General features: G+C 50.0%; 2 protein-coding genes across 8 annotated transcripts in view; one reads left to right on the top strand and one right to left on the bottom strand.

Moving 5' to 3' along the window:
• Positions 1-6,949, top strand: part of FHIT (fragile histidine triad diadenosine triphosphatase) — a 1,028,576-nt gene extending 1,021,627 nt beyond the window's left edge. For all 7 annotated transcript variants that reach the window (XM_054036271.1, XM_054036277.1, XM_054036270.1 and 4 more), the window contains one exon: positions 6,644-6,949. The gene's annotated coding sequence lies outside the window, so the exon portion shown is untranslated. The remainder of the gene's footprint in view (positions 1-6,643) is intronic.
• The window catches only part of LOC128841320 (uncharacterized), a 176,858-nt gene that overhangs the window by 124,292 nt on the left and 27,140 nt on the right, over positions 1-25,426 (bottom strand). The window lies entirely within an intron of this gene.

Genomic DNA, 25,426 nt, shown 5'->3' with positions numbered 1-25,426 from the left:
GGGATAGTCAAAAAACGCTGAATGTAGAAATTCTGGAGGCAATGAGCAGTGGTGGTGTAGGCCTCCTTCCCTGTTGTTCTGATTAAGTGCCCGGCTCTGAGAAATGTCAGTTCATCAAGTTTGCTCATTTTGGCCACTCTGAGCTAATGCGCTTGGTTGATGTCAAAGGGACTGTTCAGGTGCTAAAAGCTAGGCACCTGGTTAAGCATATTGCATAGTCAGGGCTTCCAAGGTTCAAATATTATATTTGACCCGGTGCCTACGTAATAGTTTTGAATCATTGAAAATATGGAAACTATCTACCTAATTCACCCCCTTCTTCAGGGTTTCCACCACATTTTCAGAGCTTTTGGATAACTCTTTACTGCAGCGTCACTGTTACATTTTAAACTCGGCAAGTACCCTCTTCAGTCAAAGTCCAAGCGACACTCGATTTTCACTTGAGTGGCTCATGTATATATTGCAGGGTGGACCTCAGAAAGGGAAGCTCCTCTTCCACCTGCCAGCCTACGCGGAGCCATTCTGCTCTGCTTTCCCCATGCAACACAGCCCCAGGAGCAGGGGTAGGAATTAGGCCACCGTATTTGCCTTTGCTCCTTTCCTTTAAAAAATATCCCTTTGGCCTGGGCAGGTTGGGCTTTAAGGGCTCAGAGCTTCCCCTAGCTACCCTCGGACTTAACTCGGCCTTTTGCCATTGCACCAGCTGTAATGGCAGCGCTGTGTTAGGCATAAAGGAACCACCTAGCTGTATTTGATTGGCTATACAGTCATTGGGACGGTGTTATCTTTCTGCCCTGCAGTTGTCACCACACCTGAAACTACTCACATTTCCTTTGCAGCACTTCTTGCATGCTGCCTAGAACCTGCCTCCTGGCAATTGCCTGTCCCCTCCTAGACACACACCTACACACAATTCTGGGCCCTACCCTCCTGACCCAATGGGCTCGTGTTAACTGGTTAATTGTAATTCTTACTTAAGGGTACAATAGGTTGGCAAAATGAGATATCACATTGCAGTTAATACTTTAAAAAGACTCAATAGTGATTTCTCTTTCCTCTCATTAATGCATTCCAGTGTCAGCACTTGCAGATGTCTTTAGGTCAAGGAGGACTAAAATAACTGCTGATGGCTTCCTTTTCTATAAGAAAGCAAGAGAAATATCATTGGAATATAATAGGAAGCTCTTAATTCTCTCCCTGCTACATCTGCGAAGTGCTGTTCCACCCCTGACGCTCCTGACAGAGCCGTATGCTTGAACATTAGACCCCTGGCGAACAGAAATATCCTGGGGGTTGCTTGAAGAAATAAATACTTTTAACATTTCCAACTGTGTGGTGTTCTATCAGGGATGATAAGAAGATATTTAATTAGAGAAGATGAGAAGATACCTTAGATGAGACTAACAGGGGAGTTCAATTCCTAGTCAGTCACTGTTATCCGTGTGTCCCGCTTCTTTCACGTCTTTCTCCCCACTTCATTGTACTCCCAGCTGCTCGGGACGCGCCATCATCTCTAGGACACCTCCAGCTTGAGCTGTCACTCCCTGAGGGCACTGGTGTAGTTCAGATCCTGCTGTCGCCACCTCCTGCAGACCAGGTTCTCAGCTGGGTGTCACAGGGTGGGATGGGCCCTTTAAGAGCGAACCGGTCCAGCCCACCTGTGCCTCCTTAATAGCCTCTTGATGAAGCCTGATGGAGGACAGCTGGTCTGTCTAACGAGCCAGAGGGGAAGAGGAAACTGTGGCAGAGGTTGAAGAAAACAGGAGATCTCTGACCCTGGGGGGGATGGGTTTGGACCCGGAAGCCAGAGGGCTAAAGAAAGCTGAGAGCTGGGGAGTGGGAGGGGTTTCCCTGCTGGCCTCCCAAAGCCAGAGAATAGACTGTCCCTCCGGGGAAGAAAGGGATTGAGGGCTGGGGAGTTCCTGCTGGGAGAGCGGGGGAGGACTCCAGCGAGAAGGGGCTGCGCACTGAGTAGCAGGCTAATTGTGAGGAGGAGCCTCCAGCCTGACAGAAGATGCCAGGGATGAATGCGTGGGGCTGACAGGGGGCATGGAGAACTCTTTGAGTTGTTTGTTTATAAACCCAGCCCCAAAGGAGTGGCATTACTGGCCGCAAGAGAGCCCCCCCGGTGCAGTTACAGATGTATGGAGCCGCAACGTGGAGAAACTGAGGCAGGGTGCGTGCTCCTCTGGCCACAAGGGGGTGCTCAGGAGGTGGCTGCCTTGTAGCAATGGGCATCACTACATCCGAGCTATGCCGAGTAACTGCTGAGGAGACTCTGACCCTGGTAGCACAGGAAGCCTCGTCTTTGCTTGGCATTAAGGCAGTCTATTGTTAATGCTTCCTTCTCCCCCAGCCTCCCTTTCGGTTGTCACTCAGCTCCCTGGAGTCTCTGGAGTAGGGGGCAGCTCCTTCAGCTTGATCACACAGGGTGAAATTCACTCTAGCCACATAAAGCCCAACTCTCCCAGCTCCATGCAGGCAGAAAAGCTGCAGCCGTGAGAACCATCCCCAACCAGACCACGGGTGTGGTGCATCTCGGCAGCCCCCACCCCAGCCAGTTCCACTAGGTGCTTGGCCACTGGATCTGCCTTCAAGTGGATTTGATCCCCTGGCCCGCCCCACTGCAGCCTTCCACATTGGGCAGAATTCAGATCCCCGCAATAGCAGCAGGAGACTCCCCTGGAGTGGGAAAGGGCAAGGGCAAGCCATGGCCCCCCGCCTGGCTCCCTCAGGCAGGCTGGCTGAGAGCTTATGCTGGGCTACATCTTAGCCCTGTGGCACTAACCACGCTGCATCGGTGAGATCTGACCGTGACTGCACTCAGGCAGTGTCTGCACATACTGTAATCACTACGCAAACACCCATTTTACTAATCAGCTATAGATTTCTACACACTCCAGCCTTAAGTGCCATTAATTATATCACACACTCAACAGCCTCTAAGCACCATCAATTAGAAATCAGGAACTCAGTGTCCCCGGGAAACCATTATGACCTAAGAGAGTGAACCTTAAGCTCCAAAGGAGATAGGTTTCATGAAGGTCACCTTGAGAAACAACATCATAAGAATCCGTCAATAGACGAGAATGTTCCCAGGGTGTATTTGACGTTATTTTGACTAGCTGGAAAGGTTGAAGAGAAGAACGTGTCATATTACAGGGTCTATTCTTCCCCCAAAATTAGTTTTCCTGCAATAAGAAACAAGTAAATATAAAGTAATCCTTTTTCATTTCAACGGAATGCAAGGAAAAGTTAATATCACCAGAAGCTTCCTGAACAAACACAACCTGGTCTGTGAGAGTGTCATCTGAAGTGTAAAAACTTTGTCTAACGTCTCTTAAAATATCTCTCACATGGAAGATGTAGCTATAAGAGCAATGCAATTACAGTGGCTACTAATGAACCATGTAATGCATAAGGGAAAAGGTTTCCCCATAAGTGTGATGTGTTAATGTATAATGTGCCTACTGCAAAATGAATGTTGATTCTTGTTCTAGTCTGGGTGTGTCAGAGTCATTTTTTCCTTTGCAGCCCAGTGAAAATGAAGACTCGGGGGAGGGCAGGCTGAGTGAAATTCACCCCAGTGCAGGGCGGCACCTGAAAGCCTACGTACCCCATCAGTCCTCATTTGAGGATTTAAGAGGTGCACTGACCTCGTGCTGTCTCTGCACAGGGATGAATGTCAAAGCGAACTCTGGGCTTCCCTTTCCCTGGGGTTAGCAAAATTTACTCAGCTTTGTAGGGTACCTTGAGCGCCACAGATCAGCACCTAGGTCCTGTGGTTATAGCTGCAGTAGAAGCATCAGCCAGAGAGGCTGAATAAAGTATTACTTTTTTTAGTGTTAATAGTGCAAACTCAGAAGTGTCAGATGTTCTGTTCACACAAAAACTTGAATCCCAAATAGCAACAGCCAGATATGTTGATCTGGTTTTGTGCTTGATTAATCAGTGGAGGAGGGGGGGAGGGCACAACTTAGGGAGCAGAGCGTCCCGGGATCTCGAAGAGAACAGAAGGAGAGGTGTAGGGCAATAGTGACGTTTCAGAGAAGACTGATGAAAAGAGGAGTCAAGGGCTTTCAGATCTGAAATGGAGCTAGGGTGACCAGACAGCAAATGTAAAAAATCAGGATGGGGGTGGGGAGTAATAGGAACCTATATAAGAAAAAGACCCAAAAAATCAGGACTGTCCCTATAAAATCGGGACATCTGGTCACCCTGAATGGAGCTGGGCTCTGATTCCTGCAAACTCATCCAGGGTGTGAGTTACAAGATACACTTACTAAGCAGGGAGGCCCTGTTTAAAGCAGATTCACAAGTAACTTACAGGCTGCCATACAATGGAGACGTTAGCACTCAAGATGCCACGAAACGGGAAACACATGTTTCAGGGAGAAGAGACAACCAAACAATGATGTGGGCAGGTGGTACGACACCAAGCAAAACAGCACACCTAGTGCTCAACTACTAGCCAAGTGCTGTTACTGTACTGTTGTGGGCATAACATGAGAGAGAGATTCAAAGCAGCAATCTGAATATGATCTTGTAGCTGACGTGCTCCCGTATGTGAGTTTCAATAGCCAAGCTGTGGCGACGGCAAGGTAGAAATAGCCGTTCAGGGGAGTAGATATGTGAAAAGGGAGCGATGTTGGACACATTGTACAATTTGTCCTTCCCATTTGTCCCTCGACAGTCACCGGAACACTTCGGTACCCAGGGCCACTAGTGTGTATCAGGATGGGAGGTATTGTGTCCTCACTGTGCACATGCAGCTTCTCTCATGATTGCAGATCGAGGACACACAATGTCCCTTTGAGTCATGCTACATATAGCACAGTAAGGGGGTGATGAAAGGGACTTTTCCTGCAAAGAACTCAATGGTAAACTGCCTTTGATCTTTCTTTTGAGGGTGAAATTCTCTGCTTCAGGGCTGGCCCAAGGCTGGGGTATGGATCCATAGGGCAGGAGCAGTGAAAGCTTTCTAAAAGCAGGAGGGCCACTGGTGCCCAAAGTGTGGCCCCCACCTCCCATGTCACCACTTCCCCCTGAGACCCCATCCTTGCACTGCCCCTTCCCCCGAGACCCCTCCCTCGCACCACCTCTTCCCCCAAGACCCCTCCCCCGCACCACCTCTTCCCCCAAAGCCCCGCCCGCACGCTGCCTCTTCCCCCAAGGCCCTGCTCCTGCACCGCCCCTTCCCCCAAGGCCCTGCCCCCACGCTGCCTCTTCCCCCACCAAGACCATGTCCCCTGCTCGCTGCTCTCAACCCCGCCCTGCCAGATCCTTGCACCCGCATGGAGCCCCACTGACTTCACTATGACGTCCCATGAATGCCGCAGCATGCAGAATCAAGACTTCTAATGGCACAGAAGGGACTATGATTGTAAAGTGCATTTACAGGAAGCTCTCCAGGAGGCTGGATGGCCCAATGGCTAGGGTAGAGGGCTGACAGGAAAGAGGGGTTCTAGGCCAAGCGCTGCCCGTGGCCTACTCTTGGCCAAATCAGTTGGGGCTAGATTCACAAAAGATGCCAAATCTCAGCATCAGGCCCCACTGCAAGGCACAAAATCCCCCCTCAGGTGCTCTGAGCTCTCTTACCAGGTTGGGCTCTGTGGATGAGCTCACACCAAACAGCTGGGCTTTGGGAAGAAGGAGAACATCCCTCATAAACAGCGCTTTTAGCTCCGTGGTTCGTGTACTCAGCAGGAATGCGGAAGACCCCTGGTTCAAAGCCCCCTGAAGGGGAGAAGGGATTTGAACGGGAGTCTGCCACCACTCACAAGGCCCGTGGCCTAGTCTGATGTGGGGGTCACCCAGCCTCTCCTGGTGAAGCTCTTGCACCGTGAATAAATAATTCACGGCCCACTGGGCCAGAGAGAGAGCAAGCATGGGACTGACACTGTAGCTGGGTGGTTAGAGCATTCACCCAGGAGACAGATCCGTTGCTTCTGAGAAATAATCCCCCCTGCCCCGATTTAGGCCCCAACTCCCTTGCCTTGGCATCTCCCATAGGCAAGCCCAGACGGGGAGCCGCCTAGCATGCTGGCTTTTGTGACTCCCATTCTGAGGCACCTCTCTCTCCCCATTCATCGTCTAGAGAGTCGAGACAGCTAATCCAGGCTTCATGAATTGCTCTGATTTTGTATCTACCTAAAAGTAAGGTGTGGTGACACTCAGCAAGGGCCATGCCTGAATTCCCTTCCGAATCTAGCCTTTCCTCACTCTGTGGCTTAGTTTCCCTTCTGTAAAATAAACATAATGCCACTAATCTCCTTTGCAAAGTTCTTTGAGATCCATGTCTGAAAAGGTGTTATCACGATTGGCACATGGGCTTGATCTGTATAATATAAATAGATTCCATCTAAATGGAATATTGAAATGACTTGCTATAACCACTGTACAGTTATGGTTCTCCTCTCCAAATACTAGCTGCTGCCATATGAACTGGAATATGCGCTAGCTGGCTTTAACCCTGAATATTTCATTTTCTCTATCATAATCACTGGTTCCCTTTGCACAGTGCTAATCAGCATCTAGCCAATTAACAATAAACAAACTCATTTTATCTTACTAATACAGATCAAATATGTTATGGCATTTAGCTTAATGTCTAGTGGAGCTTTTAATGGTTACTATTTTTCAGGTGAGACAATCTGGAACAAATCCTGGAGCATAAGAAAACCAAAAAAGGGACTAATTCGCCAGTGCTCTGTGACATTGGACCTGCAGCTAACCAGCTTAGATGACATTCTACAAACAATGGCTTCATCCATGAAACACTTTATTGTACTGTTGGATATCGGCGGGGTTGAATTTCACCTAAGACGACTGACAGACTGGATTCAACACAAGCTTTTGCATAATGGCTCAGATTTTTGAATGATGTACTTGGGAGTGAATCTTTTAAAATTGGCCCTGGGCCTAAACTGAAATTAAACTAGCAGCAATATTTGTCTGGTGTGTTACATTACATTTATCTGGATACATTTCAAAACATTGGCTCCATGTTGTGCCTAACAATATTCTGTTTGTAATGTATTGTAGCGCAGAAAAATTACATCTTTTAGTACTAGTGTGCTTCTCAGAAACCAAAGCTTTGTTATAGCCTGGATATGATAAGCCTGGAGAGCTACCATTCTGCTAGATAAGATTATTGAATAAGAAATGCATAAACTTTCTTAAGATCATACATTCCTCTCTTACTTTTAATGTATTGGTACAAAGCTATAGGGGCTTAAAATAGTGCAATACACTTTAGGGAATTAATCAAAATGTGAAGCTGCTCATGTGATATTCAGCACGTTATGGCCTATGATGTAAGGGTTGTTGCTTGCAACAAAACATGTTAACTTTGGTTGGTTGTTATTCACTTGATGTACTCGCTCAGTAATAAGATCATCTGCAGAGCTGCTCTGAGGCAACTCTGCAGTCATTTAGCTATTTACTGCCAGTGCATCACAGAGAATATGTGGCTGAAATGAAGGCAAATGGACATCTAATATATGACAAGAGCCCTGAACTGAAGCACAGTGGTGGCACTCTTGAACTTTGGGGAAGTTTGGACCCCGATCCCAACCTGAGTTTGGCAGCTCAGGTCTACAGTTGTCACTAGAAGAAGGCAGCTTTTGTCATCCCTTGCCACACAGTGGTATGTGGGACAACAGTGTTCTTAATGCAGAATGGGAGAGAACGGCAGTAGCTCAGATACTCTGCGGTCGCTGCTTTAAACCACGGCAACTTGTACAGCATCTTTGCAATGGGGTTGACATGGGAAATCAGCCATGAATATACCAGAACTTCAGAGAAGTTCGGAGTCAGATCCGAAACAGGATTCAGATGCCACCAGATTGACCCGACACTTCATCAAACAAAATGAAACATACCAGAAATGTGTAAATAAATAATCCCTCTGGGAGTGTCACGGAAGCCCAGTCTGATTTGAGTGAAAATGCCCAGGGTATACACAGTGCTTGGGCCAAAGTCTGGCCAGGACCAGGGATAAATTTGGCCCATTGACTTAGAAACTCTGTTGAGCAAATACAGAGAGTAACATCAGGAGCGAAACAAAGGCATTTGGCTAGAGTTAGGCTTGGCAGAATTCATCTTTTTATACTTGTGTCAGATAATAGCAATATTTATGTGTAAGTATTTTTCTGATTATTATCAATTAAAATTTTCCCAGTTACACAGAATTATGGGGTTTTATGCATTTTTTCAGTATTTATCAATTTACATTTTCACAGTTGCAGGAAATGCTGGGGGAGGAAGCCAGACAGTTATTTAATGACAGGAGAGGTTGAGATTCAAACGGTTAAAACTTTATAACCATCAACATCACATGTCAAAGTGTACAAAGTAAATATCCTCAAATCAAATTCTCAAGCAGCATTTCTCTTACTTTGCCTAGCAGTACATTTTGATTATTAGCGACGGAAATATTTGTGTTGGTTTGCGTGTGTGCGATGAAATTGACATATAAAGCTAATCCTTCCAAGCCTAGCTCTAGTTATTGCTCTGATACTTTGCAAACGTAGCTCCGGGACGCCTGTGTTTGCTATCACAGATTTCACATGACAGCAGACATCTTCCGCAGACTTTTGAGAAGCCGCAACCATTCTAATGCTATTTTATTTCCAGTCAAAGTGAAGAGAAATCCCCTTCTGACAGAGTCTGTACATCTTAGTCCCTGAACAAGAGTTGCAATACAGAAAAGGAAGGTACAATGGCAAGCCAGAAAAGCTTGGGAGACTGAGCACTTTCCAAGAACCCAGCAAATGAACCAGTCTGAAAGGTCCTCCCTTTGCATTTGAATATGTAAAACAGAGCTGATTCTTCAACGCGAAGACAATTGCCATTCCATACAGGTAGGTGGACGTGGAAGACCCTGTGCTTCAATTACATTTGCAAGCTATTTTCAACCCTTGCATTTGATGGCTTCATATTCAGTATGGAATATTCTTGTATTAAATTTTGTAGCCAGCGATGAAGGCAGGATACCAACCACTTCATATCCCGCCTGCCTAGTAGATGACGACTGACCGGCAAGGAACATTTCATTTGTGTTAATGAGGATGCCGTATCAAAGGTCTAGTTAAAAAAAAATCCTCTTGTGGCATTATGTGCAAAACAACCCCTTGATGCAGTACAGGTGTGTGTGTGTTTCCCTCCTGTTTTCAAAAACAGGATTTGCACTAGATGGGGGTATACGTTAAAGAATTAGTGGTGGCTAGGGCCGGATTAGTAACTCTGCAGTTATATGGGAAGTAAAAAAGCCCTATTTAAATCTAGGCCTGCCACTAGCACCTGGCTCATTCAGACACTCCCCACAGCCCTAAGGAGGAGGGGACTGGGAAGACTGGCTTGATGGGACAGACTATAAGGCATAGCAGGTAGGCTGGGAATCATTAGAAAAGGGACAGATAATAAGACAAAGTATCCTATTGCCTCTCTATAACTCCATGGTACACCCACACCTTGAATACTGCATGCAGATGTGGTCGCCCCATCTCAAAAAAGATATATTGGACTTGGAAAAGGTTCAGAAAAGGGCAACAAACATGATTAGGGGTATAGAACGGTTTCCGTATGAGGAGAGATTAATAAGACTGGGACTTTTCATCTTGGAAAAGAGACGACTAAGAGGGGGATATAATAGAGGTCTATAAAATCATGACTGGTGTGGAGAAAGTAAATAAGGAAGTGTTATTTACTCCTTCTCATAACACAAGAAGTAGGGGTCACCAAATGAAATTAATAGGCAGCAGGTTTAAAACAAAGAAAATGAAGTATTTCTTCACACAATGTACAGTCAACCTGTGGAACTCTTTGCCAGAGGATGTGGTGAAGGCCAAGACTATAACAATATTCAAAAAAGAACTAGGTAAGTTCATGGAGGATAGGTCCATCAATGGCTATTAGCCAGGATGGGCAGGGATGGTGTCCCTAGCCTCTGTTTGCCAGAAGCTGGGAATGGGTGACAGGGGATGGATCACTTTATGATTCCCTGTTCTGTTCATTCCCTCTGGGGCACCTGGCACTGGCCACTGTCGGAAGACAGGACATTGGGCTAGATGGACCTTTGGTCTGACCCAATATGGCTGTTCTTATCGCTGCAGCAGGGACCGGACCTCTGGTTGGCCTTGATATGGGCTAGTCTCTGTACTCCCTTTCCCTTCTGCTCAGCCACACTCTTACCCATGCTGGCCATCATGGAGTGTCTTCTACTGGTGCCAGTCACTGTAGTGTGCTGCTTTTCATGGGGAACACGAGAGGGATACAGGGAAACACCTAGGTGCAGAGGAACAAATGCAGTCAGGAGGAGCCAGGCAGTCCAGTTCTGCTTTCTTGTCCACTCTGATTTTCATTCATGTAACTCCATTGTTTTCTGTGGGCTTGTTCCTGAATTTCCAGTGGGAGCAAGAGTAGAATCCGGCCCTGCGTTTCCTCCTCTGCGTACCCTGCTATGGAATAAAGCTTGCAGAAGGTGCTCTGAGAATGGCTCCTGGCACCACAGAGCCGGTGGCCGCTCAAACATCCACACTATAGGAAACACAGAGGGCCAGAGGTGCCAAGTCACCTTCAGAGTTGACGCCTCCTAGTCACGGACATTTCAGAGGTGAGCAAGAGTCAAGCCACTGCTAACACCCTCAAACTTTGGGCTATTAAAAACCTGGAATTAAATGTTGCTGCTTGAGTGCATTTCCAGCAATTTTTTGCAAACCAGTTCCTCCCTCCCCCCCGCCCATATGCAAACACTAATTGATGCATGGAGTTCTATTTCCTCACATGTGAAAGGACTTAGGTATCTCATTGCACTTTCCACTTGCACCAAAAATGTGCATAAAAAATTCCAGGTATAAAAAAAATCTCTGTATTCAAAATTGCCAATGCAGGTTTAGACACTGGGTTGGATCCCATTTGAAATTTTAGCCTAATCATCAACTCATTGGTAGCAGTTTGTTCTGTTGCAAGTCCCTGCAGGAATTTTTAACACCTTGCCACTATTAGCACCTTGCTGTTACTCACATTTCAGAGACAAGAGCAGTGGAAAAACCACCTGTTAGAAAGGCGCATAGTAGCAGAGCACTGCAACATTTGTTAACCTTTTCTTGAAGTCGCAGAATTCGGAGAGGTGCCATCTGTCAGATCGATCCAAAGCCACTCAGTCTTCGTTCAGTGCTTCGGGATTAAAAGGGAACAAAGAACTGGCCACTTTGGATTGCATTTCTTCCTTTGCAGATGACTTGTGTTATTCTGGAAAACTCATTGTAAAAAAAAATCCTGCCCTACTCCCTGCCCCCCGCCCCCATTCTGGACTTGATCGTAGGGGATTTGGGTGTTAGGAACTGATCGGTCCAAGGAAAAGGCACTTGTTTTAATGTGAAGACAATAACAATGCTGCATCCGCGCTAAGCAAGGGCGTGTGCCTGCAAAGAGCTGAGCACAGCCTGTTTGTGGCTGTGTGGCCTGGATGCCCGTTAGGAGCCGAGGATGCCCCGAACCTCAAAGTTTAAAATCAGTGGTAGATGAACAAAGGAGCTGGAGGCGCGTTGGTACCTAGACGGAAACACACTCAACGTGCCATGGAAAGTCGGGCTTCACTAAAGCAGGCAGTGTCACGCAGTGCTTCCAGCAGGGCCGTGAGCACAGTGCGAGGACATCGTCACATTCTTTGTTAGCATTAGTCTAGCTGGAGACGGGGGAGTTTACATCCCAGCGCCATCTTCTGTTTCTCGGCAGGAGGCCTGTTAACCACCCCCGGTTGCTCAGAGACATGCACAGGTTGCTGGATGCAGGGCCTGGACACGTGCGGTGTGGGATCCGTCTTCGCATAGCCGTTCGTAAATCTGCTGATCGTTGCTTGTCACACATCCCCGCTGCTTGGCCTCGCCTGTGAATCCATGTGCTCACATAAGGCGGAGGGCGGATTCTCAGCAATGTTAGAGCGGGGACCATGACAAATCAGTTTGGGAAGGCGCCTGGGTTGAATGCAGGAGGATGGCCTTGTATCTCAGGTCTTTGAGTGTGACTCAGGAAAGCCAAGCTCAGTTCCTGGCACTGCTACAGGTGCCCGCTGCCCTTGGGCCAGTCCTGTAGTCTCAACGGACTGCAGTTCCCCATCGGTAAGTGGAGGATGAGAGCACTGATCTACCACACATGGCTGTGGAGAGGTAAACTTTGCCAAGGAGGCAGCGCTGTGTCACAGAGGGGGCAGAGTGTCAGAACGTATCAAAATAGTTCAACTGCCGAGGGAAAAAAAAATCAGTTCATCAAAAAGTATCGGGTAGATGTCTCTGTAATGGCCCTCCACCTCTCTTCTGCTGCTACTTGCCGTGCATGGAGCTGCCGCTTGGCTTATCCTGTGAGCAGAGCTCAAGCAGCCCTGGCCTGAAAACAGAATTTCCTTCCCAGGAAAATATGTCAAGTGTGCTGTTTCAGCCCGGTTCAGCATGAACTAGTTTTCAAAAACTCAAGTTTTTCCACAGGAAGGAAAATCCAGATCTGTTCATTTCAGGGGGACCTCAATGGAGCTCAGATTCCTGGTAGCCAACTTCCCGGGCTGTCCACCAGACAGGCAGGGAAATGGGCCACCTGGGGCACTGGCTCATCAGGGTGGCCTGCTGGGGCTGCCAGGGGCGAGGCCTGCCAGTAGGGTGACCAGACAGCACGTGTGAAAAATCAGGACATCTGGTCACCCAACCTGGGGACCCCGACGGGAGCAGAGCTGGCCCCCTGGGGAGCGGAGGAGCCATGCAGTCTGCCAGGCAGATATCCCCTTACCAGCCTCCCGGCCTGGTTTCCTTTGAATGTTTCCACAGAAGCAACACGTTCTCGCAGGACGTTCCGGTTCTGTAGACGCAGCATTTTCCAGTAGAAAGCTGTTCCGTCCGACGGTTTGCCCAGCTCCACTCATTAGCTGGCTGAAGCCTGCAGCATTGGTGGTTTGCCATGCACACGTGACGGTACCTGAAAACCGCTTTGCCTTCCGTAAAAGGAAAACCCCAAAGCACAGCCTGCCTGTCACCCAGGGATAAAAATGCCCTGCAAACCAAAAAGAAAACACTGCCTGTTGCATCTCTCTGTGGACTAGGGTTGCCAACTCTGACTGAAGCTATTCCAGGAGATTTCCCCCACCCCCCCCAACCTGATGTAATGTCATTTTCTTAAAATAGCCTATTAAAATCTCCCAGATTGCTTTCAATAATCACCAGAAGATGGATGCTGATTCCGGGAGACTCCAGACCAATCCTGGAGGGTTGGCAACCCTACTGTGGACATACTTACCCCCAGGAGTAAGCAGAGTTCACACTCCCGAGGGGGTAGCTTTGAGAGCAGGCAAGAGCTGGAATTTGCCTCAGGGATAAATCTGGGGTGTGAGTGGCAAAGAGACCTGCTGCATTTTTTTCTGAAAGGGCCTGAACTCCCACTGGCATCGGCGGGAGATTTGACTGGACAAAGGCCGAGGGAGGCCGTTGGCTGACCACTGAACGAGGACGCTCGAGAAAGTTGTTTCTCCTGTTTCCTTCATGAGGGAACTGTCATATTTCTTTAATAACGCGTCTGTTGCTGCGGTTTAATTCAGTTCACGCTGCAATGGGGCCTACCGCAGAAGTGAAGAGAAGCCATTCAGTTCTCAAGCGCCTGACTACAGCTGCGCTCCGATTCCTGCTGTGCGGCAGGAAACGAGTTAACACCCACGACCAACGGAGCAGCTGGAATGGCAGTAGGGCCTCATCCCCATGCCACGAAACGCTTCCTTGCTAAGCCCTTAGCACTGGGGCAGCTGGGTCTCTCGGGGCTGTTGCTGTGATGTAGGCACTAATGTTTCTAGGGCAGCTAACCTGAACAGACACAGAGTCCTGAATGAAAGCAAGGTTGACCTGATTCCACCCGCCGCCTAGGAGATTAGCTACTGTTGGGCTTCGCTTGGCTCTGTTGTGCCCATGACTTCCTTCCAGCTGGCTAACCCTGTCCCTCGGTGCTCAGGCTTTTGACATTTTATCTCCATAATGACTGCCAGATTCCTGGCTAGCCAACTTCCCGGGCTGTCCACCAGACAGAGTAATTCCCCATTTAGCCACACCTTCACCCTGCTCCCATAAACAGCTGACCCTGCATCAGCCTCTCATTTCTCCAGCTCTCTGTGACCAGAACTGGGTTCCAGGAGAGCCACTGGAAGGCATCCTTAGAGCATTGAGCCATCCGTCAAAAGCCCGGCCAGGTCTGGCTCCTTCTGTGGACCATGTTATGCCATGGCAGGCCCGTCTGCGGGAGTGTGACATAGCTCCTTAGCCCAGAGTATTGTGCCGGCTTGCAATGGAGAGGGATGAAAACCCAGCTTTATGTAAGGAGCCTATTCAGGAATATTGAGTGTGCTTCACATTGTCTGTTTAAAACAAGGAGCATGTGCACATATATTAGGGTTACCATATTTCAGCAAGCAAAAAAGAGGACGGGAGGAGCCTCGCCCTAGCCCCGCCCCTGCCCCTCCCACTTCCCGCCCCCCCAGAACCCCCAACCCTCCCCCCGTTCCTTGTCCCCTGACTGCCCCCTCCTGGGACCCCTGCCCCTAACTGCCCCCCAGGACTCCACTCCCTATCTAAGCCTCCCTGCCTCTTGTCCCCTGACTGCCCCAACCCTTATCCACACCCCCACCCCCAGACAGACCCCTGGGACTCCCACGCCCCATCCAACCACTCCCCACCCCCTGATAGCCCCCCCCAGAACTCCCAACCCATCTAAACCCCTCTGCTCCCTGTCCCCTGACTGCTCCGATCCCTCTCCACACTCCTGCCCCCTGACAGCCCCCCCCCAGAACTCCCAACCCATCTAAACCCCTCTTCTCCCTGTCCCCTGACTGCTCCGATCCCTTTCCCCACTCCTGCCCCCTGACAGCCCCCCAGAACTCTCAGCCCCCACCCCGCTCCTTGTCCCCTGACTGCCCCCTCCTGGGACCCCTGCTCCTAACTGCCCTCCAGAACCCCACCCCCTACCTAAGACTCCCTGTTCCTTGTCCCCTAACTGCCCCCTCCTAAGACCCCCCCAAACTGCCCCCCAGGACCCTACCCCCTACCTGTACCCTGACTGCCCAAAACTTTCTCCACTCCCCCCAAAAAGCCCCCCCCCGTTTCTTGACTGCCACCTCCAGAACCTCCCTGCCCCTTCTCTGCCCCCTGACCCCCTTACCCTGCTGCTCAGAACAGGGTGTTGGGCTCTGTGCGAGCCGGACACGTGGCTGAGCTCCCCAGCACAACAAAACCCGGTCCCTGGCCCGGACCGGGCTGCAGGGGAGAGCTGCCCTTGTATCAGCACAAAGTGCTCTCGCTCCCGTTTTGCTACGCTGCATGGCAGAAACCGCTCCCAGTTGCAAAAGGGGAGGGCTGCACTTTTGCTGATACACTTGCTCAGAATGCAGGGCGGATCCGGCTCCTCTACAGCTGCTCCGAAGTCCAGCCCGGGACTTTCCTGCAGCCCTCCCAGCCGCTCGCTCTGCTCTGCCGGGGGAGGGGGAAAATCCCGGACATTGTGAGTGCTTTACAAATTCCCCCCGGACGCTATTTTTAGCACAAAAAGGAGGACATGTCCGGGTAAATCCGGACGAATGGTAACCCTAACATATATATGTAGGTGTGTATGCAGTTATACACCTGCGGGAGGGAGTACGGGGTGTGGGAGAGGGTGCGGTGTGCAAGAGGGGGCTCAGAGCAGGGGGTTGGGGTGCAGGAGGGATACAGAGTGTGGGAGGGGCTCAGGGTAGGGGGGTGGGGTGCAGGAGGGGGCTCGGCAGGGGCTTGGAGTGCAGGAGGGGCGCAGGAGGGGGCTCAGGACAGGGGGATGGGGTGCAGGAAGGGTGTGGAGTGAGTGTGGGAGGGGCTCAGGGCAGGGGGTTGGGGTGCAGGAGGGGTGCAGGGTGTGGCAGGGGGCTCAGGACAGGAGATTGGGGTGCAGGAGAGGTTCGGGGTGTGGGCTCTGACCCTGCGCCACTTACCTCAAGCGGCTCTGGGGTGGCAGTGGCGCGCGGCGGGGCTAAGGCAGGCTCCCTGCCTGCCCCGGCCCCGTGCCGCTCCCAGAAGTGGCCAGCATGTCCGGCAGTGGCTCCTGGGGGTGGGGTGGGGCAGGTGGCTCTGCCGCGCCCTGCCCTCGCCTGCTGGTACCACCCCTAAAGCTCCCATTGGCCACGATTCCCTGTTCCCGGCCAATGGGAGCTCTGGGGGGCGGTCCCTGCAGGCGAGGGCAGTGCACGGAGCCCTCTGCCCCCTCCTCCAGGGGCTGCAGGGACGTGGTGCCGGCCGCTTCCGGGAGCGGCGCAGTGCCAGGGCAGGCAGGGAGCTTGCCTTAGCCCTCTGGCAATCCCGCAGACCAGGCTGAAAACCCTGACGGGCTGGATCCGGCCCGCAGACCATCGTTTGCCCTCCCCTTTTCTATGTCAAGAGGGTAGGGGAAGGCATCACAGAACAGAACACTGCTCCTGATTCTCACATTAAGCTTCATTTTGCAAATTTCAAAGATATATTTTTAAACAAACAAGATAAATACCCCAATGTGTTTCAATAATGCTCAGGCTGTTCCAAAGCTGAGCAAGGTCAGGGACTTCAGAATAAAACCTGGGATTAAGTCTTTAACACACAGCGCACTGTTCTTCCCCCACACTGGAATATATTAAAGGAAGAATATAGGAGCCTTAATTTTGAATGTTGGCTTTTCTCATTCCCATCACAACATTAACAGTATTCCCACATAATTTTGTGTATTTAATTTTACAACAGGCTGTGCCATTACAACAGGCTGTGCCTGTAAATATTTGATCACTGCAGCTCCTCTAGGATTATTTTATCAAGAGTACAGATATTAAACTAGAAATCTTGTCATATCACTGCCTTTATATTTTCAGTTGGAGATTTGATTGACGGAAAATGAACTGTCTGGACTAGATCTAAAGTGTCTTTTCACTGAGCGTTCTCATGCCAGCGGCTACAGAAAAAAGGTACAGAGTCATCAGAAACGAAAGCTTTGTTGGAGTTATGTAGCTTTTGTACTGCAGATTAATAATGTGAATCTACTAGGGGTCTCTTTCCAAGTGTAAAACAGAGATGGTCTTTTTGTATCTCATGGCATCTTTTCCCAGCCTTAAAAAACGTCTTCCCATGTCTTCATGCAGTTTAATCTCAGATGCTGCTTCACCAGCAGCTTAGAGACCTGAATTGAAGTTTTGCAATAGTAAGCACTTGACTTATCTAACCTACGAAATTTCTTTTTGGCAATAAAATGGATTGCGAGCTAGGACTGAATGTTCCTGCCTAGCTTGGAATATCAAGCCACTATAGACAAGTCAAGGTTTCGATTTATGGCCAGTTAAAGACACACTGGTAATGCTGTTTTAATGTTGTGAAATTGCTGTGAAATTGTCATGTGTCTAAAGAGCTTGGTGGTCCAGATCTATGGCTGTTCCCTGGGGCTTACTTAGCTCTTACACCAGCACAAGTCAGAGGAGTAAGGACTAGAATGCCAATTCAGGAACGCACTTAAGCACAAGCTAAACTCGAATCAGATGCTTACATTCCATGAAAGGCAAGTTATTTAAGTAAGGGCTTTGCTGAAGGGGTGTTTTGGGATTTGGCTCTGGGGGGACATCACCACTTTGGGCTGGTGAATTAGGTTCGCAATCCTGCAATTTCCCTCCAGGGCAGTTTGTGTCCAATACAGCCCTACAGCCGCTGACTGCCGGCATTCAGAATGATGTTCGCTTGGCCTGTCAGTGGGCATGAGAGGACGGCTTGTTCATGTTCTTTCCCACACCAGTGACAAACTCTGGCCACCAGCATTAAATCACTGAGGCTTTGTGATGCAGTAGCAAAGTGCCACCAGGGGGGCTGGAACAATGTTTATAGTGGGGGTGCTGTGAGCCACGGAACCAAACTGTAACCCCTGGATATGATGGAGACCACTTCAAGCCAGGGGGTGCTGCTGCACCCCCCGCCCCCCTAGTTCCAGCACCTATGGGTGCCACTGCAGAATTTCTAAGGATGTTGGAGAAGCCCGGTGAGAGCGCAACCTGGAGCCACTCGTTAGCCAGAGCAGGGCTCTCATTTGGCCTTCCAGCATGAACAGTGGCCGTACAGAAGGGGAAAAATTGGACACTCAGCAGACTATTATCTCAGCTGCATGGAAGGGATTTACATGGGTAACTCGGGCGTTCCTTCCATACATTCCCTGGGCGCTGATGAGCGAATAGATTGTTCCAACATTTCACTTACAGGAAAGGTCAAAAGTTGTAGTTCTGTTAAACAAGCTCAATATATTCAATTAAAATATACTGGCATTTTCACCAGCTACTCACTGTCTTTGCGGTAGTTGTAATTAAACTGAACCTTATAGATGAAGGGAAATCTTTTAAGATGAGCTTCGATATTATGGTCTAGCGGACTGAGCCTGGGCCAGGATTTCCAAATTCTAATTCTAGCCCCGACACTGACTCACTGTGTGACCTTGCATGAGTCACTTAACCTCTCTGTCTCTCAGCTTTCCTGACTCTAACAGGAGAATAACAACATTGATTTACCTCTTAGGGGTGTTGGACACAAGATTAACATGCACAGTGCTTTGAAGGCATGTAGCACCATGACATTGCCACATATAGTTAGTATGTATTATTGTCTTATTAACTACAATGACTTCCATAAGACTCTAGTTAAAGATTGCATTAGAGAGGGAGGAAGTTCTTGTGGTTGGAGACTGTAGCCTTGGGGCCAGATTCTTAAAGATCTTTCGGCGACTAAAGACCTATAAACATCAGGGCCTTAATCTCTGTGCATCAGTCCCCGTCTGTCATAGACAGCTAATGCTCCTTTCCTCCACCTTCGTCTGTTTAGGTTGTCAGCTCTTTGGAGCAGAGGTGGTCTCTTCGTCTCTGTGTGTGCAGCATTTAGCACAGTGAAGCCTCAATGAGTAATAATGTGCTCCCTTGGCTACAGAGCAAAGCTTCTTTCTGAATACGCTGACGTGCTGAGCAACAACAGGGAATCCACGTGTTACGTCCATGGCAACGGCATGTGCTTCCAGCTGCACTGGGCATGCACGGGGACCGTCGCAGTCAGCGTCCAAGGCAGCCACTGCCAGGAAAAGGAGGTTAAGCAGTTACAGGATAATAGGAGTAGCTTGTTCCAGCTATCGAGTTACTCTTGTTCTCCTAGAAGCCTGGCACATATGTGCCATTGGCCATAGTTAGTGACAGGTGAAACCTCTGCAGGCTTTGCCAGCCGATGGTTGATTCTCTCCATGTAAATATATGGCCCCGGCACTGTAGCATCTGAGTATCCTCCTCCCAATGCCCCGTGAGCAGCAAAGCACGCTTACCCCCATTAGACACACAGGCACACTGAGGCACAAGGAAGATGAAGTGACTTAGCCAAGGTCACAGCGAGGGTCAGTGGCTGACCCAGGACTCGATCCCAGATCTACTGAGTCCCAGTCTGGTGCCCCTCTCCTTCCCTCTGCTGCTGGGTGGCCTTTTGGCAACAAGTCAGTGGGCTCAGTCTAGTTCCTAGTGGAGACGCGTTCACATCACATTAGTCCCTAGTGTGATTGGCACCAATTTCCACCTGTGTTGACAGCAGCAACCAGGAGGCAGTGGGCTGACTGGAGAGCCCCGGATAATCCCAAGACACAGCCTCTCTAAAACAGGCACATGGATGTGCGGAGGGAAAGCTTGTCTGAGGGCTGGCCAGGCTCTGTCCGCTGTGCCGACGGGCAGCAGTGGGTAATGAATTGCACCGGACAATTTTTACAAGCAGTACACTCACTTTCAAAAAAATGTGCTCACAACTGCAGGGATCAAAGAGCAATCTCCAGCGAGGAGTTCTGCAAGGGTTAGCACCACGCGGCCCATGTTCCCTGGGCGATGCTCAGCTAAAAGCCAAGCACACAGCTTAGAAAATTTTCTCCCACAAGCCTGGAATGCAGACGAGGCCTAACGAAAGAGAGCAGCTCAAATTACAGAAAGGAAATAAAAATAATTACCTGAGCCAAAATAACTCATCTAATTACATACACAGCAGAACAATGTTGATGGGAAGTGTTGACACTCTTAGGGCTGATAGCAGGGAAATTGAGATCCTAGAAAATAACACGTATTGAAGCATTACTGGTTTTGTGCAGAAGAAGAGTGTGGAGTCAGAAATCAGGTGTGCAGAGAGATGGGTGGCAAGGAATTAGAGGGCGCATGTGTAAAACCCCAAATGCTTGTTGTCGGGTCTCTCCGGCAGCTGCTGAACAAAAGGGTCGCTAACAGGAAGCCACTAGCACCATTCTTTTCTTTTGTAACTTTTCAGGGCAGAGGGGTGCTCTCTCTCATGCCTGATTAAATCCAGCATAATTAGAGAGGCCAGTTTAGGCTTCTCTCCTTCCCTCTCTCTCTCCTTAATATCCGGCATTTCCCCATGGAGGTGTAAAACAAACCATGCATTTGTATTGTAATGACATTGCTAGTGGAGAGCCAATGATTGCCCTCTAGTGGCTAGACCCAGAACAGCTCAGCTATGTCATAGACCCGGTACTGCTAAACAGACTTGAGCTCTAGCAGGGGTTCCAGGCCTGCAATCGCTGTAAAGATCTGAATGGTCCCACTGCCGCTGCACAGTGACAGCCAGGAACTCTGCGGTGCCCAAGGATTTTACAAAGTCAGAGACGTGCAAAGAACAGGAGAAAAATCTACACAGAAAACATAAAACCAACATTACATAAACTAATATGCAAACGTTACCCAGCAGCGACCTCACTAACAGCACGAGAGCGTAAACTTCACACTGACTTCACATTGACACAGATGTTTGTGTCTTGGGTAAACGGGGCTTTGCAGCTGTCACACCGAATCTCAGACCCTCTCTCCAGTGTGGCTATTTCCATACGGCAGAGATCCGTTGTGCTGAAAGACATCGACATGGAGGATTTATAAAGCACACAGCTCAACCCCCCAAGTACTCGTTGAACAGAGCGGTGGCTAAAACCTGCTTCCTACAGTAGGTGAGCATGGTACTGTCTGCATGCTCGCCTGAAAGTGTGCTCCAAGCGTCGGCCCAACGTTGTGAGCCAATGCCTGATAAATGTCAGTGCAATAATGGACAAAGAAACACTCTCTTAGCCAGAACACTCCTCAGTGCCTGCTGCAGAGGGAAAATCACCTGATCCTCCCTCCCCCCACCCCAGCACCCGAGTCAAAGCTTGGCAGGCTCCCTGGAGCAGCAGACGTGCTCCCTGAGTGTTCTGTGTCTACATACGCTTTAGCATCGGCGCCTTTTAGGTCAGATTCAGGGACCACCCGCCAATGAAATCAGAGATGGAAATTAAAATTTCCATGAGCGCATACTGCCTCTGTGTGCATGTATGTCTCCTTTGTAATGAGCCTCACTGGTCTGCAAACAACATGGCTGCTGTCGCCACATGTAGCAGAGGCCTTAGAAATGGAAGGGCACAGCGCAGCAGAGGAAATAAAAAGGCAGAAGAATTTGAAGCGAAGTATGCCACAGTGTGCACCGGGTTAGTCTCCAACCAATCAGCTGCTGGAGTATAACTTACAGGAGAGGTAAAAAACAGGCTCAACCAAGAGCATAGGGGGTTTGGGGCTGGATTTTATTGGAAACACAAGTTGCTGGTGGCAGCTTTAACCTCCTCCCTAAGTGTAGAAATGCAAATCTTTTTGCCTTGTTTGCAAACTGGTGTTAATTGGAGTATTTAGGCAGAACGGCTTCCTGCATTATTTTGCAATAAAATAAGTACTAGTTCTCTTGTGCTGAACAATGGGCATTTGTCCTAGCAGGCCAGATGGCCCTGTCCCTGGAACCTCCTATTTTTACACAGCCCATGTAAAGGCCAGAGACAATTACAAAAAGAACCGGAGTCCTTGTGGCACCTTAGAGACTAACAAATGTATTCGAGCATAAACTTTCATGGACTACAGCCCACTTTACCGGATGCATAGAGTGGAACACACAGACAGAAGATATATATACACACAGAACATGAGAAGGTGGAAGTAGCCATACCAACCGTAAGAGGCTAATTAATGAAGATGAGCTATTGCAATTACAGTTCCTGCATTCAGGGGCACTCAGGAGCTGCTCCCTCCGGCTGCTTATGGAAGGTGTAGCCATGAGTTGCCAAGCGAGCTTGCCAGGGGGCAGAGGGTGACAGGTAACAGCATCTTAAGAGAGCCGGAGGAGGGATTGTACCAATGTCGCTTGGTATTTATCTGGCCGCCATGACACAGCATCTGAGCCCCTCACCTATTTACCCTCCCAGCACCCCTACGAGGCAGGGCCATAACTGAGGCCCAGAGACATTTGATGACTTGTCCAAGTCGCATAGAAAGTCTGTGGTAAAACAGAGACTGGATTCAGGGCCTCCTGAATCCTACTGCCCATCCTTCCCCCGGAATTCAGATGTCCTCTGGGCCACTCCCCAAATGCCACAACTTGGCCTGGTGTTTCTAACCCTTTGTGACCAGCTGTTGGTGCCCCATCACAGCTTTGCCCTGGAAAAATCCTCCGATTCGCTGGATCTAAGGGATCGCCAGTGGCCTTTTAAGTCTAGCCATTTTAACTATGCTCCCTAAAGACCTATTACATTAATAAAAAGAGCCTGGAAATAGCTGCAGCATTGCTCCGTGGCCGAGGAACAATTGATTTCTGCGTGTGATAATGATAGCCGGAGCAAGGTTTATATATAAAAACGCTCTCCCTACAATTCACCGGCGCTTGGACTGCCAGCTCCTGGGGAGGCCTGGAGGTAAGCAGATGAGCTCTCCAAAGTTATTTGGCAGGAGTGTAGTGAAAACTCTATTTCCCAACTGCTCTCCTTTAAGCAGACATGGTTTAATAAAACCCGTCTCGTGCAAGCCGGCTCCGCGTGGAGCAGAGATACAGAGACGAGCCCTCACCGCTTTGGTAATGAATGATAAGAAAAACACCGGCCTGCAGTGTTAGAGGTAACGCACGCGTACAGCTGGCACTGTTACTCACGGTAGTGCTTTGAGTGTGTCTCTCTGGGGGGGGCATGGGCGCCTCGTGAGCCCTCGGGTGGCGATTTCTAGCTAGCAGTCACCGTTCGGCCCATGCACACACCCTGAACCTCCTCATGGCACACATGAAGGGTATATGAGGGTGAACCACCCTCAGTTCCTTCTCTACTCAGTCATCCCCTAGGGAATCCCCACAGCAGCGGGGAAGGAGGGCGGGACACAGCGCGAAGCACTACCGTCACGTTTCCTTTTCCTTCGAGTGGCAGCTCTGAGGGTGCTCGGCGCCACCTGCCTTCTGAGTGAGATCCCTCAGGGGGTGGGGTGGGGTGGGAACAGAAGCTAGTACCGCAGAGCCAAGCGCCGCAGCAGACCTGACCGCAGGGAGGCGGGCGTAACGCGTTGCAAAACGTATGGCTTGACGAGCAGGTAGCAGCTCGACCTCTCTCCAGTCCTGGCATGTTCTTCAAAACTGCAGGATGCGTGGCCAGCGATGGGGCTGAAAACGCTCTGTGCTAACACTGTCAAACTAACGCGGAAGCAAAAGACAGAGAAGAGGCCTTGTATGCACACAGCAGCCACGCTAGGTTCCATCTTGGGCTGAGGTGGGAAAGAAGGCCCTGAGGGCAGCTCAGCCCTGTAGATCATTGGTGTCTGCCGGGCGGAGGCACAGAGCGTGTGCGTGGGCCGAACGGAGACGGCTAGCTAGAAATCTCCACTCCAGGGCTCGAGAGGCGCCCGCACCCCTGAAGGGGCGCCCCCACATAGGGACACGACTCAAAGAAATATCGCCTCCATTGTCTACATTGCTGAGTATCCCCGAGAAGTCTTTAACTGGAGAGCTAGCTACAGTGTGCACTGGTGGGTTGGATATTTCTCCCAGAATTGTTTGGCTTAAACCGCTGGGCCGTGCTTCCCTGTGACAGGCTGGCACCGTGCCGCAGCCACTCCATGCTCAGGGTCGACTCGTAAGTGGAGGAGGAAAAGCTATGGAAAAAGTCACCGGGAGCGGTGCTGGGCACAGAGACACCGGTCCCCACTATGTGCCAGGAACAGGGCCGGCTCTAGACACCAGCAAACTTAGCACGTGCTTGGGGTGGCACAATTTCAGGGGTGCACTCCGGACACTTCGGCAGTTGTGCTCCTGGAGGGGTTTGGTTTTTTTATTTTTTGCTTGGGGCGGCAAAAAACCTAGAGCCGGCCCTGGCCACGAAGCAGCGCTCCAGCCCTGTGTCCCTGAGCGTGTGAATCACAGCACGCGGCGCAGCTGCCAAAGGTTGTCTGTTGAAAGGAGTGATTTGGGTGACATCGTTTTCCTTCTGGCCACCCAAACGCAGGCACAAAGCTGGCCAGAAGCCAACCGTCCACTCAGCTCCTCGGTGAGCCTTGGCGGCAGGTGAATTTTTCAGGACTAGCATTAAGAGCCACCGGCCACGATGCCAAAATACCCGCCCGAGACTGAGCAGCTGATGTGTACTTGTACTCCTGGGGAAGAGCTGCTCTACGGTGCTGCTTTGCTCCTGCTCGTGCTGGGCTGTTTAAAATACCTCCAAACCCATGGGCATCCCCCTTCCTCTCCTGCCAGGTGCACATGCACCTGCCCAGGTCCAGGCTGCCAGCTTTTCTTGCAAGCAGATTAGCCAGTCAAACGTGCTGGCCTCTCTGTCCGAACGCGTGCACACGCAGCTCGTGTGGCACTGGGGAAATCTGCCATTTCTCGCTTTCTTCGCTAAAGGCAGCCCAATGACCGACGGGAGGACGTGACCAGAAAAGCGCCAGCCTGGAGCTGACAAGCTAACTGACATTCCCATTGGTTTTAAAGACAATTTTGTATTTGGCTGAAGCTTCCTAAAGGGCGCTACCTTTTGGGGGGATTCTCTCGCTTCCATCATAAAATCATTTCCAAACAAGATGCAAAGGCAACCCCCCCCCCCCCCCCCCGCACCCACCCCGGGGCTAAAATGTGCCTATCTGTCTATTCCATAGCTAAACGCTGGCAACTAGCCCAGGGTCTCGCCCGCTCTAAAAGACTGGGGTGAGTCTGTAACTGCTACAGCCCAGCACTGCTTTGGCCAACGAGTGCAGCCAACAGAACAAGGCCGAGAAATGTGACGCGACTACGTAGTGTGTCAGTGACTGGGGCCTGTCAGAGCCATACATTGTCCAATAGGCCTAGGGCAGCAGACACCCTGGAGCCCGATCTGCCAGCCTTGCTAACAGCCACTTCCAGCAGCGTTACCGGGCAGGTCTAGCCTGACGGTTCCCTGGTAAGAGCTAGTGCGAGAGGGGAAACATGAGAAACGACTCTTAACCAATCAAAAGCTTTTGGTCCATTTTAGGCCAACTCTTTTGTGCACTGGTTTAACCCACCATGAATCTACAATAGGTGCTTTAGACATGTGCCCAGATCAGCCAGGA

The sequence above is a fragment of the Malaclemys terrapin genome, chromosome 7 (genome assembly GCF_027887155.1).
Source record: "Malaclemys terrapin pileata isolate rMalTer1 chromosome 7, rMalTer1.hap1, whole genome shotgun sequence".
NCBI lineage: Eukaryota > Metazoa > Chordata > Testudines > Emydidae > Malaclemys > Malaclemys terrapin.
This window is presented reverse-complemented; position numbering and strand designations above follow the sequence as displayed.